A 17,345-nucleotide genomic window follows, 5' to 3' on the forward strand; every position below is an offset into this window, starting at 1 on the left:
CTATTCATCCCTCCCCATCCCCTAAATATGACAACCAGTAACCTTTTACTCTCTCCAGTTTTGTCTTTTCCAGAATGTTATATAGTTGGAATCACACAGTATGTAACCTTTTCAAATTTGCTAACTTCATTTAGTAATATGAATTTAAGTGTCTTCCTTGTGTTTTCATGGTTTCATAGCTCTTTTTGTGTGTGTGTGCTGAATGATATTTCTTTGTCTGAATGTATCATAGTTTTATCCATTCACCTACTGAGGGGTATCTTGGTTGCTTCTGAGTTTTGACATTTATAGAGAGAACTGCCTCTAGGTATTTTGTGAACGTAAGTTTTCCATGTCTAGGTGTTTTGTGAACGTCCGTGTCCTACATGTTTTGTGAACATAAGTTTTCAACTCCTTCCTTGAAATATTGAGTTGGATCGAAATGGTGAAAGTTTCCTTAATTTTGTAGGAAGTCAACAAAGTATCTTCCAAATTGGCTGTGCTATTTTGCTTTCCCATTAGCAAAGTATGAGGTTTCCTGTTGTCCCACATCCTCACCAAAATTGGGTATTATCAGTGTTCTAGATTTTGGCCAGTCTACTAGATAGTGGTATCTCATTGTCATTTAGATTTGCATTTTCCAGATAACATATGATATGGGAAATTGTCTCATATATTTATTTCCTATCTGTGTATCTTCTTCAATGAGATATCTCTTAAGATTTTTGACCTATCTTATGCTTGAGTTCTTTGCTTTTACTGTTGATGTTTAAGTGTTCTTCATGTGCTCTGGTCCTTTATCAAAAACATCATTTTCTCAAATATTTCCTTCTGGTCTGTGACCTGCCTTCTCATTCAATTGCCACTCTCTTTCACAGAACACACATTTTTAATTTAGATGGAGTCCAGCTTGCTACTTATTTATTTCATGGATGTGCTTTTGGTATTATATGCAAAATATATCACCATACATTGAGGTCATTGAGTCAGAGGTCGTTGAAGTTTTTTTGCATGTTATTTTCCAGGAGATGTATGATTTTGCAATTAGGTCTGTGGTCCATTTTGAGTTTGCTTTTGTGTTGGATATGTGTCTGTGTCCAGATTAATTTTTGCATGTGGATGTCCAGTTATTCTAGCACCAATCTGTTGTAAAGATTATCTTTATTGTCTTGCTTTTGCTCCATATCACTGAGAAGTTAAATATATATGTAGGTCTATTTGTGGGCTCTTTATTCTGCTCCGCTGATCTATTTGTCTCTTCTTTCACAAATACTTCCTTATCTTGATTACTATAGTTTTCTAATAAGTCTTAAAGTTGGATAGTGTCTGTCCTTCAATCTCATTCTTTCCCTTAAGTTTTGTTTTGGCCCCAAGTCTTTTGCCCCTCTATATAAACATTGGAATCAATTTGTCATTATCCAGAAAATAACTTGCTGAGATTTTAATTGAGATTGCTTTGAATCTCTAGATAAAATTGGGAAGAATCAACATCTTGACAGTATTGACTCTATCCATGAACATACAGTTTCTCTCCATTTATTTAGTTATTTGATTTCAGTCTTCAGAATGTTTTTAGTTTTCATTCTGTGGATTTTGTATGTCCTTTTGAGATTATATATAGGTTTTTTTTTTTTTTTTTTTTTTTTTTGGGAGGTCCTATGTAATGGTATTAGGGCTTCCCTGGGGTCTCAGTCAGAGATAAAGAATCTGCCTACCAATGCTGGAGATGTGAGCTTGATCCCTGCGTCAAGAAGATCCCCTCAAGAAGGAAATGGAAATCCACTCCAGTATTTTTGCCTGGGAAATCTCTTGGACAGAGGAACCTGGCAGGCTACAGTCCCTGAAGTCCCAAAGAGCTGGACATGACTTAACCACTCAACAACAACAACAAATGTAATGGTATCATGTCCTTACTTTCAGATTTTATTTACGCATTGCTGGTGTATAGGAAAATTGTTGACTCTTGTATGTTACCCTTGTATCCTGCAACCTTGCTATAATCACTTATAAGTTTCAACAATATTTTGTTAATTCTTTCAGATTTTCTGCATAGATGGTTTTGTCATCTATGAATAATCCAATTTTTTTTTGTCAATATGTACACTTTGTATTGCTTTGTCTTGTCTTATTGCATTAGCTAAAACTTCTAGTATCATGTCAAAAGGAGTGGTGAGAAGGGTCATCTCACTATACCTGATCCTAGTAGGAAATCTTCAAATTTTCCACCTTTAAGTATGATGTAAACTGTAGGTTTTTGTAGATATTCTTTATTAGGTTGAAGTTCCCCTCTACTCTTTATGCACTTAAAGTTTTTAACATGAATTGGTGCTGTATTTTTTCAAAAGATTTTGTGCATATATTGATATGATCATATAATTTTTTTGTTTTTCAACTTATTCTTGCTAAATCTTCTCTACTTTTTCTAACTCGGTTTGCTTTCTTTCCAGATATAGTCTTCTCTTTTATCTACTATGTTTATAGCAAGTTCTACTGTCTATTTCATTGTTTCCTTTATTGTTGTTCCATTTTGCTCTCTTCATTCTTTGTACATGAATTCTGTTTATATTTAATCCCTTTCTCTGTTGTTAGATTATCTAATATCAACTTTTATGTCAATATTTGGACTCTTGTTTCATGAAACTCATTTTCTGTTACTTTTTCAAAAATAATTCATTCCTGCTATCCTGAGTGTTGTGTTCATCATTCTTATGTGGTTTAAAATAATTTATTATGTTAATCAGTATCTGTATGGTATTTTGGAATTTCACATAAATTGCTTTATACTTTGAATCATTTTCATAAAACAAAACAAAATGCATACTTGTTTCATCATAATATCCTGATAACCACTTTTTGTATTTGTCTATTGATCCTATTTTTTGCTATTTTTTTTATTCTAGTACAATTATTCAGATTTAAAGCTGGTCTATTTCTACTAATCAATGATTATAATGTTTGTCCTAGTCCAGTTATTTACAGGCAATTTGTGAAGCAGAGACAAGAGTGCAAGTCAGGAATTCTGTGTACATGTGAGTATGATGTGAGCAAAATGTGATTGTGGTGTGAATAAGAGATAAGGCTTTCATTTGTTTGATTTTACTTCATTGCAGCCAGCCAAATTAGTGGGTCTCAGACCTTTCAAAATATAATTTCTTTTCTTCCGTCAGTCTCATGCTAGCATAGTTTCCTACAAATTATGACTTTCTTGTTTGATTCATTTTACCTACTATTTGTATGTCAAAACTGATCCTCTTTACTCCTGTCATCAGCCCATATAGCCATTCCGTTTTTGCCAAATAAGAGGGTCTTGATTTTTTTCTTGTCATGTAATATCAAATATTTTGTCAACTTGAATTCAGCCAAAATTTTCTTAGATACTCAGCTCCAGGTATTCTTTTTTACTGTCTTGCTCATGTCAGTTAAAAATTCACCACATATGGGTAATTTTAGGGCATTCTTTGGTTTCTTTAAATGTGAGTCTGGCATTTGTCCTTCTTGATCTCCTAAATTTATATGTTTTAAAGAAGAGGAAGAGGGAAATCCTTTCTACATATTATTCTTTTTAAACTAGAAGTCGTAAGGCAAGTTTCAAAAGCTTCATTCCGGATGTCCAAAGTATGGTGGACTTTATTCTTCTAACTCTATTTCTTGGGCTTCTCAAGTGCTTTTAAGCCTTTAGTTAATTTTAACTTCTAGCCCAGCTGGAGTACTAGGAATATATGATTTCTCCACCCCATTCTAGATAATTTTTTCTTTTTTATTTTGTTTTTCCTAACTGGTTTAGTCAAAGTATCATGGAGTTTTGAATCAGAAAAGCTTTACATAAAGTCCATCCTTGTCTGCCTGGATTTATAATTTGTATTTATGTTTTTCATTTTTAAACTAGACATAGAAGTAGTAGTATGCTGGAGCTAATTCATGCCTGCTAGATCCCATGCCTGTTAATGTCTTGGTGGTAGTTTTAAACTGAGCATGGTGTGGTATTTACAGTATGGAAATTGGCAGACTGTAACAAGCAGGCCTCCTTCCTCCAGAGAGTTAGTTGCTAAATATTACCACTAAGCAGCAACATTCTTTTCATGAACATATTGCTAGTATTGAATACATTAATTTATGGAATATATTAAATTTGTTTTCTAGCATGCTGTAAATACTCAATAGACATTAGTCATTTTTTGCTTGCTTGCTTTCCTATTTCTGTACTCTAACCAGTGTCTTAACTTCAGTTCTTATGGATCTCATGGAATTTCCTCTTAAGTTTTTCATTGTTCTTATACTGACTTTGACTCAAAGCTGATTAATAATGCTTGCCTGTCCTCTGACTTAATTTATTCTCCTTTCATATCATTGTTCACTTATTCCTTTCTCTGAAGTATTTTCTTAATGCTGACCCCTATGGCTTTTAGCATTAATCAATTTTTTTTAGCTTAATTAAAGCTGTTTCCATTATTTCTCACATCTTTTTGTCCAACTTCTTAAAATCTTTCCCTTCATCTCTACAACATCAAGGTTCATCATGAATCTCACTGTAAAATGTGCTGAAGCATATAAATTATTAATATATTTACCATATATATGCAACCCACAACTGACTACTGAAATGCTAATTATGATGAATGCCACAATAAAGTGAAAGAAGATTGAAAAGTGATTATCCTTCCAGACTCTTAAACTGAGTCTTTTCTGATGCAAAATTCCTTTTCCAGTAATTTGCAACCTGGATGGAATGAGCTAATGGACACTGCTTCTTTTCTTCTTTTCAGAACACATTTTGAAAAAGGCTAGATCAGGAACAGATCTTTATTAAAATAGGTAATAAGCTAGTAGGATTTCAAAATCAGCAACTATGAATAAATTCTTCATCTCACACTACCATGAGTCTGGCCAGATCATAACTTCCTTTGGCAAAATCAATATTATTTCAAAAAAAAAAAAAATAAATAAAAAAAAAATATTATTTCAAACCTTTCAAAAGAGTAGTATTTTTCCTTATTGGCAAAACTTAAATGGTTCCAAAGCAAATTAGACGAAAAATGTATCACAAGCAGACATTTTCTAGATATCCTCTAGATTTTGGATATGATTAGATAAAAATTCAGAGAACATTTTAGCAGTAATCAGATAACGATCAAATAGTATATATTTTATATGTTGCATGAAATAACCTTTCAAAACATGCGTGAGGAGTTTCTTAGGCATAAACACTTGTGGAAGACAGATGTGAGAATGAGGAGAATGAAGAGATTCAGTAAGTGATGCAGGCCCTATCGCCTCAATCCACCTCTTGGGATCTCTGGAGTATAAATATCCCATCAGCTATAGGACTGAAATGGCTCAGCCCTTACACCTCTATCTCCATCAGATTAGGAATGTGAGCTTCCCTCACAAATGTGACTTTGGGTGAGATAGCTCTCTGAAGTTGAGACAATTCTTGAAGGTGACTTCATACAGCTGGAGCAACATTCCCTTCTTCCAGGCAGAGCTGGGGCTGATAACTCTACACAAACCCCACATAAATATTTTTAGGCTTATTGTTTTCAGTGAAAATGAAATTGAATACAAAGAATTCTATCACTGTTAAAAACATAGGCAAAAGTTTCTGCAGATTAATAGCTCTAAGAAAATAATGGATTCACAGTGCAGCAGAAATTTGGATTTTTTTCAGGCAAAAATATATTTCAAAGAAAGCAGACATCTGCCCATATAAACACACACAGATAACAATATCCCCACAATAAAGAATAACCATGGGGGCGGGGGGAAAGGTAGGCATTTGAAATATATTTAGTAAGTCTACTAAAATTTTGTAACAATAAGTAATAGAAATTAGGAAAAGGATGGAGTCATTTGAAATAATATAAATGTGCACAAATTATTTTAGAAATTACTTAAATGGTTCTGAGACAAAGCTGTGTTTCTGACAATAAAATTTATTTTCAAAATATCTCAATAAAATTTTAGAAGCATACATTTATTGCATTTCTTTTCACATAAGTATAAGCAGCATTGCACATCAGTTATATTAAAATTAGTATACTAATAAAAAGCTTCTAAAATAATTTATTTTATTATTGTGGTAGAATATACATAACATAAAATTTACCATCTTAATTATTTTTAAGTATGCAAAACAATGGCCCTAGAAACATTCATAGTTTTGAACAACCATCATCAGTATCCATCCAGAGAATTTCCATCAACCCAGACTGAAACTCTGTATCTATGAAACAATAATTTTCCTTTACCCCCTACCTGAGCCCCTAGTTAGCACTATTCTATTTTCTGCCTGTGAGTTTGCATATTCCAGGCAACCCATATGAGTCACACAATATTTGTCCTTTGGTGTTTGGCTTATTTCACTTAACAGAATGTTTTTAAGGTTCATCATATTGTAACATGTTTTGGGAATCCATTCCTTTGTAAGGTTGAATGATATCCTGTTGTACGTACATACCATATTTTATTTATCCATTCATCTGTCAATGAACATTTGGGTTGTTACCACTTTTGACTATTGTGAATAATTATTTTATAGAAATAAATATTTGAGACTCAGCTGTCGGTACTCCTGTATATATACCCAGATGTGGACTTTCTAGATCATATGATAAATCTGTATTTAATTTTTTGAGGAAGCAACATATTGTTTCCACAGGGACTGCATCTTTTATATTCCCAGCAACAATGTAAAGTGTTTCAAATTTTTCCACATTGTGCCAACAGTTGCTGTTTTCTTTCCTGTTTTGTTGATAATAGGCATCTTAATGAGATCTCAGATGTTTTGATTTGAATTCCCCTAAGGACTCCCAGGTGTCTGTTGTTGCTTAGTTGCTAAGTCCTGTCCGACTCTGCAACCCCATGGACCTTAGCCCACTAGGCTCTTCTGTTCATAGGATTTCCCAGGTAAGAATACCGGAGTGGGTTACCATTTCCTTCTCCAGGGAATCTTCCTAACTCAGAGATTGAACCCACAATTCATACACTGCAGGTGGACTCTTTACCACTGAGTCCCCAGGTGGTGCACTGGTAAAGAATCCACCTGCCAATGCAGGAGATACAAGAGACATGACTTGATCCCTGGGTCAGGAAGATTCCCTGAAGTAGGAAATGGCTACCCACTCCAGTATTCTTGCCTGGAAAATTTCATGGACAGAGGGCCCTGGCAGTCTACAGTCCATTGGGTTGCATAGAGTCAAACATGACTGAGCACAACACAACACAGTACAAGGATTTAGTGATGCTAAACATGATTTCATGAACTTATTGGTTCTTTGTGTATATTCTTTGGAGAAATGTCTATTCAATTTATTTGCCAATTTTTAATTGGAATGATTAAGATTATTTTAGTTTGAATTATTTTTATTGTCAATTAAGAATATATTCTCTATGCTCAAATATTAATATTTTTACCTTTGATTTATATTCTTTATTTTTATAACACACCTACTTTTAAAAAGGTTTTTGAAACTGCTTATGCTAAACACAAGGGACTTCCCTTGTAGCTCAGTTGGTAAAGAGTCTGCTGCAGTTCAGAACACCTGGGATTGATCCCTGGGTCAGGAAGATCTCCTGGAGAAGGAAATGGCAACCCACTCAAGTATTCTTGCCTGGAGAATCCCATGGACAGAGGAGCCTGGCATGCTACAGACCATGGGATCACAAGGATCAGACAAGATTTAGCAACTAAACCACCACCACACTAAACACAAAATTAAAAAATACACAGTTAAGACAAACAACCTCGGGTAGGCCTTTTTAGGGGAGAGTAGATCACAAGAACTACGTTGATATCTGTCTTCTGCAACTAATTGCCTATATGATTATGGGAAAATCATTTAATTCCCTGGGTTTCTGGTTTTATTATCACTAAAAATGGAGTATTTGGTTTAGAACAAATTTCAGATACCATTACATTCTATAATTCTATATTAACATAACAGATGAAAAGCAAAAGAAGTAATATATATGCATAGTTACATTGTTATAGGAATGAAGAGAATATTTGTGGGCATATTTAGACTTGATCAATAAATCTTCTTAAGAAAAGCACTTTTTTTAATTTTAAAGTATAATTTACTTACCTATAGCAAAACACACTGACCTTAAACATGATTTGATGAATTTTGACAAATGCAGTACCTCTGCAATCACATGAAGTTGTAAAATATCCATCACCCTGGAAAATCCCTGTGTTACTTCTTAGTCAACCTCCTACCCACAACAGGCAACCACTGTTCTAACTTCTTTCAACAGAAAATTGATATTTCCTCATTTAGAATTTTATGTAAGTGAATTCATAAAGCAAATATTCTTTTGGAAGTGACTTTTCTCAGCATAATATTTTTTTTAGTTTCTGCATGCTAATCAGTTGTCTATTCTTTGTTATTGCAGAGTGGTGTTCTTTGTATTAGTATGCCACATCTTGTTTATCCAGTCACCTTCTGATCAGTGTTTGGGTCATTTTGTGTATACATGTTTGTGTGTGTGTGTGTGTGTGTGTGTGTGTGTGTGTGTGTGTTTGGCAAATGCATAGAAGTGAAGTTTCTGGTCATGGATTAGGTATATGGTTAACTTAGTGAAAAAATCCTAATATTCTGAACTGATTGTATGTACTATTTTAAATCCATAGCACTAAGAGAGGTTCTGTTGTCCAATGTTCTGGATGACATTCGTTTTGGCAATGTCATTGCCAATTAAGCCATTCTGTAGAGTGTGCAGTGAAATTGCAACATGGGCCTTTATTTCCATTTCTCTCATTTCCCTCAGGACTAAGAATTGTTGAGCATCTTTACTGGGACTGCACAAAATGGTTAATGATTATATAACATATGTATGTGTGTATATATATATATATATATATATATATAAAATCCCTTTATGCAATTCTTTTCTACTTTTGCTCACTATTTTATTAGGTTGTTCAGATTTTATAATTGAGCCTTGAATTATTTATATTTGTATGTAAGTTTTTTGTCAGCTATATAGTTATTGCAAATAATTTTCTGCCAGTTTCCTGGTTGGTTCATTCATTTTATTTATGTTAAGAAGTTTTTAATGTTAATGAAGTCCATTTTATCTTTTTGTTTTCTTTTTTTATGGTTAGTGCTCTCTGAGTATAACAGAATACTGATTACCTTAAGGTCACAAGGTTATTCTTCCCCCATATTTTCTTCTTGTAAATGTATAGTTTTATATTTTCCCTCTCAATCATTTTTGCATTTTTGTGTATATCATAAACACATGAAATGTAGTTTTTTATTGTTTTTCTTTTCCACATGGAGATCCATGTAATGAACGAGTTGTTCCAGCATAATTTATGAAAATACTTTTCTGTTTGAAATGTCATATGCCTTAGTTAAAAATCAATTGACCATATTTAGTAGCCTATTTATGAATGAATGACTCTGTTCCATTGATCTGTTTGTATATTATGTGTGTTATCTAGCTTATTGTACCTTAAAGGTAAGTTTGAACTCAAGTGTACCAACTTTGAGATGTGTAAGAGAATTCACTTGTTGGTAAGTTAACAACTTAACACTCAAATAGCTAAGAGAAAAATAATTTTTTATACCCGTATTTCCAAATTTCTATATTTCTGTGTTTAAAATGTTTTAACAAGTTTATTTCTTTTGCAGTTAGTACATCTGTGACTGTAATTTTATTTATGATTTGTGATGGTTAAGATTTTCAGTTTGATATTGTTATTTTTTTTCTGCTGAAATATATTGTACACTTTATTTTCATAAACTTTTTACAGCAATCACCTTTTAAATTTTTTTTATTGTATTTAACAGTGTTTAATTTTTTTTCATTTATTTTTATTAGTTGGAGGCTAATTACTTTACAATATTGTAGTGGGCTTTGTCATACATTGACATGAATCAGCCATACAGTTACATGTATTCCCCATCCCGATCCCACCTCCCACCTCCCTCTCCAGATTCCTCTGGGTCTTCCCAGTGCACCAGGCCCGAGCACTTGTCTCATGCATCCCACCTGGGCTGGTGATCTTTTTCACTATAGATAATATACATGATTCCATGCTGTTCTCTCGAAACATCCCACCCTCGCCTTCTCCCATAGAGTCCAAAAGTCTGTTCTGTACATCTGTGTCTCTTTTTCTGTTTTGCATATAGGGTTATCGTTACCATCTTTCTAAATTCCATATATATGTGTTAGTATGCTGTAATGTTCTTTATTTTTCTGGCTTACTTCACTCTGTATAATGGGCTCCAGTTTCATCCATCTCATTAGAACTGATTCAAATGAATTCTTTTTAATGGCTGAGTAATATTCCATGGTGTATATGTACCACAGCTTCCTTATCCATTCATCTGCTGATGGACATCTAGGTTGCTTCCATGTCCTGGCTATTATAAACAGTGCTGTGATGAACATTGGGGTGCACGTGTCTCTTTCAGATCTGGTTTCCTCAGTGTGTATGCCCAGTAGTGGGATTGCTGGGTCATATGGCAGTTCTATTTCCAGTTTTTTAAGGAATCTCCACACTGTTCTCCATAGTGGTGGTACTAGTTTGCATTCCCACAAACAGTGTAAGAGGGTTCCCTTTTCTCCACACCCTTTCCAGCATTTATTGCTTGTAGACTTTTGGATAGCAGCCATCCTGACTGGTGTGTAGTGGTACCTCATTGTGGCTTTGATTTGCATTTCTTTGATAATGAGTGATGTTGAGCATCTTTTCATGTGTTTGTTAGCCATCTGTATGTCTTCTTCGGAGAAATGTCTGTTTAGCTTTTGGTGCATTTTTTGATTGGGTCATTTATTTTTCTGGTATTGAGCTGCACGAGCTGCTTGTATATTTTTGAGATTAATCCTTTGTCTGTTGCTTCATTTGCTATTATTTTCTCCCATTCTGAAGGCTGTCTTTCCACCTTGCTTACAGTTTCCTTTGTTGTGCAGAAGCTTTTAAGTTTAATCAGGTCCCATTTGTGTATTTTTGCTTTTATTTCCAATATTCTGGGAGGTGGGTCATAGAGGATCTTGCTGTGATTTATGTCGGAGAGTGTTTTGCCTATGTTCTCCTCTAGGAGTTTTATAGTTTCTGTTCTTACATTTAGATCTTTAATCCATTTTGAGTTTATTTTTGTGTCTGGTGTTAGAAAGTGTTCTAGTTTCATTCTTTAACAAGTGGTTGACCAGTTTTCCCAGCACCTCTTGTTAAAGAGGTTGTCTTTTTTCCATTGTATATCCTTGCCTCCTTTGTCAAAGATAAGGTGTCTATAGGTTCGTGGATTTATCTCTGGGCTTTCTATTCTGTTCCATTGATCTGTATTTCTGTCTTTGTGCCAGTACCATACTGTCTTGATGACTGTGGCTTTGTAGTAGAGCCTGAAGTCAGGCAGGTTGATTCCTCCAGTTCCATTCTTCTTTCTCAAGATTGCTTTGGCTATTCGAGGTTTTTTGTATTTCCATACAAATTGTGAAATTATTTGTTCTAGTTTTGTGAAAAATACCGTTGGTAGCTTAATAGGGATTGCATTGAATCTATAGATTGCTTTGGGTAGTATACTCATTTTGACAATATTGATTCTTCCAATCCATGAACAGAGTATGTTTCTCCATCTGTTTGTGTCCTCTTTGATTTCTTTCATCAGTGTTTTATAGTTTTCTATGTATAGGTCTTTTGTTTCTTTAGGTAGATATTAAATGGAGATGATGAGAATGGAAAATTTCCTGTTTTGATCTTACAGTTAAATCATTATACATTTTTATACCTTATATGATATTAGCCACAGGGATTTTATAGAATAATTAGAAAATAAGGTTTTGAAGCTGCTTATGATGAAAGAATAAAATAAAAACACACAGTTAAGGATAAGAGTTTTATAACTATTTTTCTGGAGAGAGCATTATGAGACATGTTGTACCCATGTTCTTCCATAATCACTATGATTATGGAAAAATCTTTTAATCCATTGAGTTTCTGGTTGCATCTTGACTAAAAGCAAAATAGGTAGGTGAGGTTAAATTTGAGACATGCTTGCATTTTGTAATTCTATATTAACATGCTAGTAAGAAAATCTACATTCATAAGAAAAAAAATAACTTCCACTTACTTTACCTTTTTCTATAAATCTTTCCAATAAAATTATTTTCAAATTATTGAGGTGTAATTTGCATATTCCATGTTTCCTTGTAAAAATTAATATGTATTTTTAAAATATATAGTTTTCTTTTAATTTTACTTTACAATATTGTATTGTTTTTGCCACACATTGACTTGAATCCACCGTGGGTGTACATGTGTTCCTGATCCTGAACCCCACTCCCAGCTCCCTCCTCATCCCATCCTTCTGGGTCATCCTAGTGCACCAGCCCCGAGCACCCTGTATCATGTATCGAACCTGGACTGGCAATTCATTTCACATATGATAATTTACATGTTTCAATGCCATTCTCCCATATCATCCTGTCCTCGCCCTCTCCCACAGAGTCCAAAAGACATTTCAATACATCTGTGTCTCTTTTGCTGTCTTGCATACATGGTTATCATTACCATCTTTCTAAATTCCATATATATGTATTAGTATACTGTATTGGTGTTTTTCTTTCTGGCTTACTTCACTCTGTGTAATAGGCTCCAGTTTCATCCACCTCATTAGAACTGATGCAAATGTATTATTTTTAATGGCTGAATAATATTCCATTGTGTATATGTACCACAGTTTTCTTATTCATTCATCTGCTGATGGACATCTAGGTTGCTTCCATGTCCTGGCTATTATAAACAGTGCTGTGATGAACATTGGGGTGCACGTGTCTCTTTCAGATCTGGTTTCCTCAGTGTGTATGCCCAGTAGTGGGATTGCTGGGTCATATGGCAGTTCTATTTCCAGTTTTTTAAGGAATCTCCACACTGTTCTCCATAGTGGCTGTACTAGTTTGCACTCCCACCAACAGTGTAAGAGGGTTCCCTTTTCTCCACACCGTCTCCACCGTTTACTGCTTGTAGACTTTTGGATAGCAGCCATTCTGACTGGCATGAAATGGTACCTCATTTTGGTTTTGATTTGCATTTCTCTGATAATGAGTGATGTTGAGCATCTTTTCATGTGTTTGTTAGCCATCTGTATGTCTTCTTCGGAGAAATGTCTGTTTAGTTTTTGGTGCATTTTTTGATTGGGTCATTTATTTTTCTGGTATTGAGCTGCACGAGCTGCTTGTATATTTTTGAGATTAATCTTTTGTCTGTTGCTTCATTTGCTATTATTTTCTCCCATTCTGAAGGCTGTCTTTCCACCTTGCTTACAGTTTCCTTTGTTGTGCAGAAGCTTTTAATTTTAATTGGGTCCCATTTGTTTATTTTTGCTTTTATTTCCAATATTCTGGGAGGTGGGTCATAGAGGATCCTGCTGTGATTTATGTCGGAGAGTGTTTTGCCTATGTTTTCCTCTAGGAGTTTTATAGTTTCTGTTCTTACATTTAGATCTTTAATCCATTTTGAGTTTATTTTTGTGTCTGGTGTTAGAAAGTGTTCTAGTTTCATTCTTTTACAAGTGGTTGACCAGCTTTCCCAGCACCAGTTGTTAAAGAGATTGTCTTTTCTCCATTGTATGTTCTTGCCTCCTTTGTCAAAGATAAGGTGTCCATAGGTTCGTGGATTTATCTCTGGGCTTTCTATTCTGTTCCATTGATCTATATTTCTGTCTTTGTGCCAGTACCATACTGTCTTGATGACTGTGGCTTTGTAGTAGAGCCTGAAGTTAGGCAGGTTGATTCCTCCAGTTCCATTCTTCTTTCTCAAGATTGCTTTGGCTATTCGAGGTTTTCTGTATTTCCATACAAATTGTGAAATTATTTTTTCTAGTCCTCTGAGAAATACCATTGGTAGTGATAGGGATTGCATTGAATCTATAGATTCCTTTAGGTTGTATACTCATTTTCAGTATATTAATTCTTCTGATTCATAAACATGATATATTTCTCCATCTGTTTCTGTCCTTTTTGATTTCTTTCATCAGTGTTTTATAGTTTTCTATGTATAGGTCTTTTGTTTCTTTAGGTAGATATATTCCTGAGTATTTTATTATTTTCATTGCAATGTTGAATGGAATTGTTTCCTTAATTTCTCTGTCTGTTTTCTCATTGTTAGTGTATAGGAATGCAAGGGATTTCTGTGTGTTGATTTTATATCCTGAAGCTTTACTATATTCATTGATTAGCTCTAGTAACTTTCTGATGGAGTCTCTAGGGTTTTCTATGTAGAGGATCTTGTCATCTGCAAGCAGTGAGTTTTACTTCTTCTTTTCCAATCTGGATTCCTTTTATTTCTTTCTCTCCTCTGATTGCTGTGGCCAAAACTTCCAAAACTATGTTGAATAGTAATGGTGAGAGTGGGCACCCTTGTCTTGTTCCTGACTTTAGGGGAAATGCTTTCAATTTTTCACCGTTGAGGTTAATGTTTGCTGAGGTTTTGTCATATATAGCTTTTCTTATGTTGAGGTATGTTACTTCTATTCCTGCTTTCTGGAGGGTTTTTATTGTAAGTGAATGTTGAATTTTGTCAAAGGCTTTCTCTGCATCTATTGAGATAATCATATGGTTTTTATCTTTCAATTTGTTAATGTGGTGTATTACATTGATTGATTTATAGATATTGAAGAATCCTTGCATCCCTGTGATAAAGCCCACTTGGTCATGATGTATGATCTTTTTAATATGTTGTTGGATTCTGAATTGTTGTTGGATACTAGAATTTTGTTAAGGATTTTTGCATCTATGTTCATCAGTGATATTGGCCTGTAGTTTTCTTTTTTTGTGGCATCGTTGTCAGGTTTTGGTATTAGGGTGATGGTGGCCTCATAGAATGAGTTTGGAAGTTTACCTTCCTCTGCAATTTTCTGGAAGAGTTTGAGTAGGATAGGTGCTAGTTCTTCTCTAAATTTTTGGTAGAATTTAGCTGTGAAGCCGTCTGGTCCTGGGATTTTGTTGTTGGAAGATTTCTGATTAGAGTTTCAATTTCTGTGCTTGTGATGGGTCTGTTAAGGTTTTATATTTCTTCCTGGTTCAGTTTTGGGAAGTTGTACTTTTCTAAGAATTTGTCCATTTCTTCCAAGTTGTTTTTCTTTTTATATATTTTTCTTTTTAATATACAATGTATTTTAACAATTTATAATACCATACATTTAATATGTAATATATAATTATAGTATTGAATTTAATTCTTTAACTGTTGCACAATATCATTGCATGCATCTACCAAAATGCAAAGTAAATGACAAACAATCAGCCCTGCTCAGAAAGATTTCTATTCAGTTGGTCAACATTAAGAGTCAGATGGGCTTTATGTTTGCTTTTTTTGTTGTTGTTTGGTTTTTTAAATTCATATGCAAGATTCTGTGCATGGAAATAGAAACATGAGCCTGGCCTTCCCTAAAGTTCTGAATCTCTTTTTTAAATAAACACTGTGGTCATTGTTCCATGCCTTTAAAATATTATGATTTGTTGCTTCAAGCTTAAGCTTCTTCAGGATTTGTTAGGGATTAATTGATTTTAATGTCATTTTATGCTGTGATTTTAATTTGCTTTATTTTCCCATCATATTTTGGCCACCTGATGTGAACAGCTGACTCACTGGAAAAGATCCTAGTGTGGGGAAAGACTGAAGGCAAGAGAAGGGGTTGGCAGAGGATGAGATGATTAGATTACATCACTGACTCAATGGACATGAGTTTGAGCAAACTCTGGGAGATGGTGAAGGACAGCAATGCCTGGCATACTTCAGTCCATGGGGTCGCAGTGTCAGACATATCTTAGCGACTGAACAACAACCCAGCAAGGCTATCTTGGTTGCTTCCAAGTTTTGGCAATTACAGATGAAGATTCTGTGAACATCCATGTGCAGGTATTGTGTGGACATAATTTTTCAGCTCCTTTGGGTAAGTACCAAGGAGCACAGATTACTGGATCACATGAGGAAAGTATGTATAGTGTTGTCAGAAACCTCCAATTGTCTTTCAAGTGGCTGCACTGTTTTGCAGTCCCATCAGCAAAGAGTAGGAGTTCTTTATCTCTCTACCTCTTTACCAGCAAGTTTGTTGTTAGTGTTCCAGATTTGGGGCACATTCAAATAGATGTGTAGTGGCATCTCAAAGGTATTTTAATTTGCATTCCTTGATAACATATGAAGCAGAGGATCTTTTCATGTGCTTATTTGTTGTTTGCTTCCTTACTGTTGATTTTAAGAGAACTTTTTATACTTTTATCAGATGTGTCTTTGTAAATGTTTTCTTCCAGTCTGCGTCTGGCACCTCATTCCCTTGACATTGTCTTTTGCAGAGCAAATCAAGTGTTTGATTTTAATGAAATCCAGCTTATTAATTTATTCTTTCATGGATCATGCTTTAGATATTGTACCTTAATGTTGTTAACATGCCCAAGCTTCTTTACATTTTCTCCAATGCTATATTCTAAATGTTTTGTGTTTACACTTAGGTCTGTGATCCATCAAATCAAATGCAAATTTATATCAAATACATATTTCTGAAGTGACTATAGTCACTTCTATTCTAATCCTCCTGAGATTTTATTTTTTACTTTAAAATGACATGAATATTCTGTTCTATTCATATTTTTACTATATGTATAAATGCAATGTGTGCTGTGTGTGTGCTGAGTCCCTTCAGTCATATCTAACTCTTTGCAAACCTGTGGACTGTAGCCTGCCGGGCTCCTCTGTCCATGGGGTTCTCTAGGCAAGAATACTGGATTGGGTTGCCATGCCTTCCTCCAGGGGATCTTCCCAACCCAGGGGTTGAACCCAAGTCTCTTACATCTCCTGCATTGGTAGGTGGGTTCTTTACCTCTCACACCTCCTGGGAAGCCCATAAACATAATATTAGCACTATAATTACAAAAATGAAATTTTTATAATATGTTTAAGCATTAAATAATAAAAATAGTTCTAATTTCTGTTTATTATAGCTTCTTGACCTTTTAGCTAAGATCATGTGTAATATCTGTTCTTATGCATTTAATTCCACTTATTGAGGCCATAATGTGGGCCAGTTATTGCTAGGCAACTTACATACTGTAATTTATAAACAATTGCAATACAAAAAGTTGCTGTTCCTACTTTATCAAGAGGAAACTGAAACTTTGAGAGGTAAGTTATTATATCTAGTTACTAATAAATTTTCCAGCTAGGATTCAAATCTGGCATTATCTTATTCTTTACCATCTGAGCCACCTGGGAAGCCTATCTTATCAACAAAATTGGATTAATTCAGTCTAGTGCAATAACAAATCAGTAAATAGATGTAAAACATCAGAGAGAAAGCACAACTTCATTGTATTTTATTTTTGTGGGTAGACTTCTTATTGAATACATAAGTCTGTCAGCAATA

General features: G+C 34.4%; 1 protein-coding gene and 1 pseudogene across 2 annotated transcripts in view; both read left to right on the forward strand.

The window, feature by feature from the left end:
- CDH10 (cadherin 10) overlaps positions 1–17,345 on the forward strand; it is a 182,440-nt gene that overhangs the window by 87,553 nt on the left and 77,542 nt on the right. The gene's annotated exons all lie outside the window — the stretch shown is intronic.
- LOC122684000 lies at positions 16,920–17,100 on the forward strand (annotated as a pseudogene).

Source organism: Cervus elaphus, chromosome 25 (assembly GCF_910594005.1).
Source record: "Cervus elaphus chromosome 25, mCerEla1.1, whole genome shotgun sequence".
NCBI lineage: Eukaryota > Metazoa > Chordata > Mammalia > Artiodactyla > Cervidae > Cervus > Cervus elaphus.